This window comes from Babylonia areolata, chromosome 25 (assembly GCF_041734735.1).
Source record: "Babylonia areolata isolate BAREFJ2019XMU chromosome 25, ASM4173473v1, whole genome shotgun sequence".
NCBI classification, from domain to species: domain Eukaryota; kingdom Metazoa; phylum Mollusca; class Gastropoda; order Neogastropoda; family Buccinidae; genus Babylonia; species Babylonia areolata.
Window position 1 is genome coordinate 36,724,300 of NC_134900.1, and position 4,558 is coordinate 36,728,857.

The 4,558-nt window shown below is 47.6% G+C and overlaps 1 long non-coding RNA gene across 1 annotated transcript in view; it reads right to left on the reverse strand.

Annotated features, from left to right (window-relative positions):
• The window catches only part of LOC143299728 (uncharacterized), a 12,436-nt gene extending 8,442 nt beyond the window's left edge, over nucleotides 1-3,994 (reverse strand). The window contains exons 1-2 of the long non-coding RNA XR_013057560.1: nucleotides 3,881-3,994; nucleotides 3,192-3,232 (exon numbers count right to left, since the gene is read on the reverse strand). This is a non-coding gene — a long non-coding RNA (uncharacterized LOC143299728). The remainder of the gene's footprint in view (nucleotides 1-3,191; nucleotides 3,233-3,880) is intronic.
• Between the last annotated feature and the right edge of the window lie 564 nt (nucleotides 3,995-4,558).

Sequence of the window (4,558 nt, forward strand, 5' to 3'; positions counted from 1 at the left end):
TACAGTGCATTGCAGTACAGTGCAGTACAGTGCATTGCAGTACATTGCAGTACAGTACAGTACAGTGCAGTACAGTACAGTGCATTGCAGTACATTGCAGTACAGTGCAGTACAGTACAGTACAGTGCATTGCAGTACATTGCAGTACAGTGCAGTACAGTACAGTACAGTGCATTGCAGTACATTGCAGTACAGTGCAGTACAGTACAGTGCAGTACAGTACAGTGCATTGCAGTACATTGCAGTACAGTGCAGTGCAGTACAGTGCATTGCAGTACAGTGCAGTACAGTACAGTGCAGTACAGTGCAGTACAGTACAGTGCATTGCAGTACAGTGCAGTACAGTACAGTGCATTGCAGTACAGTGCAGTACAGTACAGTACAGTACAGTACAGTGCATTGCAGTACAGTGCAGTACAGTACAGTACAGTACAGTACAGTACAGTGCATTGCAGTACAGTGCAGTACAGTGCATTGCAGTACAGTACAGTACAGTACAGTACAGTGCATTGCAGTACAGTGCAGTACAGTACAGTACAGTACAGTACAGTACAGTACAGTGCATTGCAGTACAGTGCAGTACAGTGCATTGCAGTACAGTGCAGTACAGTACAGTACAGTACAGTGCATTGCAGTACAGTACAGTACAGTACAGTGCATTGCAGTACAGTGCAGTACAGTACAGTACAGTACAGTGCATTGCAGTACAGTGCAGTGCAGTACAGTACAGTACAGTGCATTACAGTACAGTGCAGAACAGTGCAGTACAGTGCAGTACAGTGCATTGCAGTACAGTGCAGAACAGTGCAGTACAGTGCAGTACAATGCAGTACAGTGCAGTTGAGTACAGTACAGTACAGTGCAGTACAGTGCATTGCAGTACAGTGCAGTACAGTACAGTAAAGTACAGTACACAGTATAATGCAGTGCAGTGGAGTACAATATAGTGAATATAGCACAACACAGCTCACCACTACACAACACAGCACAGCACAGTACAGCACAACACAGCTCACCACTACACAACACAGCACAGCACAGTACAGCACAACACAGCTCACCACTACACAACACAGCACAACACAGCTCACCACTACACAACACAGCACAACACAGCTCACCACTACACAACACAGCACAGCACAGCACAGCTCACCGCTATACAGCACAACACAGCTCACCACTACACAGCACAGCACAACACAACTCGCCACTACACAGCACAGCACAACACAGCTCACCACTACACAGCACAACACAGCTCACCACTACACAGCACAACACAGCACAGCTCACCACTACACAGCACAACACAGCTCACCACTACACAGCACAACACAGCACAGCTCACCACTACACAGCACAACACAGCTCACCACTACACAGCACAGCACAACACAGCTCACCACTACACAGCACAACACAGCTCACCACTACACAGCACAACACAGCTCACCACTACACAGCACAGCACAACACAGCTCACCACTACACAGCACAACACAGCTCACCACTACACAGCACAGCACAACACAGCTCACCACTACACAGCACAACACAGCTCACCACTACACAGCACAACACAGCTCACCACTACACAGCACAACACAGCTCACCACTACACAGCACAACACAACACAGCTCACCACTACACAGCACAACACAGCTCACCACTACACAGCACAGCACAACACAGCTCACCACTACACAGCACAACACAGCTCACCACTACACAGCACAGCACAACACAGCTCACCACTACACAGCACAGCACAACACAACTCACCACTACACAGCACAACACAGCTCACCACTACACAGCACAGCACAGCACAGCTCACCACTACACAGCACAGCACAGCACAGCTCACCACTACACAGCACAACACAACACAGCTCACCACTACACAGCACAACACAGCTCACCACTACACAGCACAGCACAACACAGCTCACCACTACACAGCACAACACAGCTCACCACTACACAACACAGCACAGCTCACCACTACACAGCACAACACAACTCACCACTACACAGCACAACACAACTCACCACTACACAGCACAACACAGCTCACCACTACACAGCACAACACAACTCACCACTACACAGCACAACACAACACAACTCACCACTACACAGCACAACACAACACAGCTCACCACTACACAGCACAGCTCACCACTACACAGCACAACACAGCTCACCACTACACAGCACAGCACAGCACAACACAACTCACCACTACACAGCACAGCACAACACAACTCACCACTACACAGCACAGCACAGCACAGCTCACCACTACACAGCACAGCACAACACAACTCACCACTACACAGCACAGCACAGCACAACTCACCACTACACAGCACAGCACAGCACAACTCACCACTACACAGCACAACACAACTCACCACTACACAGCACAGCACAACACAGCTCACCACTACACAGCACAACACAGCACAGCTCACCACTACACAGCACAACACAGCTCACCACTACACAGCACAACACAGCACACCTCAACACAACACAGCACAACACAGCACACCACAACACAGCACAACACAGCACAACACAGCTCACCGCTACACAACACAGCACAACACAGCACAACACACCACAACACAGCACAACACAGCTCACCGCTACACAGCACAACACAGCTCACCACTACACAGCACAGCACAACACAACACAACACAGCACAGCACAGCACAACACAGCACAACACAACACAACACAGCACAACACAGCACAGCACAGCACAACACCGCAAAAAGTAGAGGAATGCAACGTCTCTTTATCCACCTTTTTTCTGCCAAATATTCAAACGGAAACTTCCGCTTCTGATCCATATACACTGGAAAAGATATTCTAGTGATATGAAATATATAATAAGGCACAACCTTTCGAAAAGAGACAGTCAATACGTTGGAAAAAAACAACAAGAAGAAGAAATCTTAGTGATGTAAAATGTCTAATAAGGTACAACCATTCGAAAAGAGTCAGTCAATACGTTGGAAAAAAACAACAACACATCTTCTGGGGGATGGGGGAGAGGGGGGGGGGGGGGCACTGAGACATTTACTCCTAATCCACACCGGCGAGAAATTTCAATCTAGAAAAGAAATCACTTTCTTGAGAAAGAAAACAGGAAGAAAAAAAAAAAGTCACATACCTGTCACCAGCACACATCTCTTCCTTCTTCATGGCAGCTCTCTGTTTGAAAGAAGAGAGAGAGAGAGGGAGACAGAGACAGAGAGAGAGACAGAGGGGGGGGAAAGAAGAAGAAGAAGTAAATTTTAAAAAAAAATAATGTGAAACTTTCAGTTTCAAGGAGACGTAAAAAAATTCGAAATGATCCGTACACGTTACACCACGTCTGCTTTAGAAATAAAAGTTAAAAAATAAAATAAAATAAATAAATAAAATAACAAAAAAGGGGGTGTTGGAGAGGGTGGGGGAGGGGGGGGGGGGGAGAGAACTGGGAGGATCAAAGGCTTGATAGAACACATAGACCCAACGCGATACGTCAGATAACGAACCCCCCAAAAATATAGGAACCCTTGACAAAAGATAGATAAATAGATAAATAAATGAACGAATAAAGAAAAAAAAAAGGAATGAATTAATAAATAAATGAATAAATAATGAAACAAATATATTAACAAATAAATGAAGAAATGATGAAATAAAATAATAGATAGAATAAGCAAACAAACAAAAATCGACAAAAGAAATAAATCTTTAAAATTCAAAATGATCACACCCCTACACACACACACACACACACACACACACACACACACACACACACAATTACACACACACACACACACACACACACACACACACACACACACACACCTCAACTTGTCGAAGAAAGTCTCGGACGGGCGGGTGACAGCTGGAGAGATTCAGTTGAAAAAAACAGCTTGTCAACTTCCTTATGAAGTGGTATACACAAGTCTCCGCGAGCGAGTCCCAACTGCGACACTGCACACGTTACAAAGAGAAATATAGGAACACTGGTGTGCGCGCGTGTGTGTCAGTTTCCAAGTGTGTGTGTGTGTGTGTGTGTGTGTGTGTGTGTTGTGTGTGTGAGTTTCTGTGAGAGAGAGAGAGAGAGAGAGAGAGAGAGAGAGTGTTTCTGTGTGTGTGTGTGTGTGTGTGTAAAGGAGAAGATATTGGGGTTTGCCGGAGGAGTGGGGAGTGGGGGGGCCGGGTAGAGAGGGTGGAGGGTGGTAGTGTGTATATATATCTATAATGAGGTGGGGGGGGGGGGGGCGGGGGAGTGGGAGGGAGGAAGGGGAGGGGGACAAGAAAGGGGAGGGGTGTGAGAGAGGAGGGCAGTGAAGGGAGGGAGGTGGGGAAGGTGGTGGGGGAGGGAGGGAGGAGAGAGAGGGAGGGAGGGGGAGAGAGAGGGGACGGGGTGAGGGCGGGGTGGGTGTAGAGTGGTGTGGGAGGGTGGGAAGGGAACACGGAGGGGGGAGGGGGGGGGAGGAAGTTCGATGAAAATGGGGATTGGTCGAGCCCCCCCCCTCC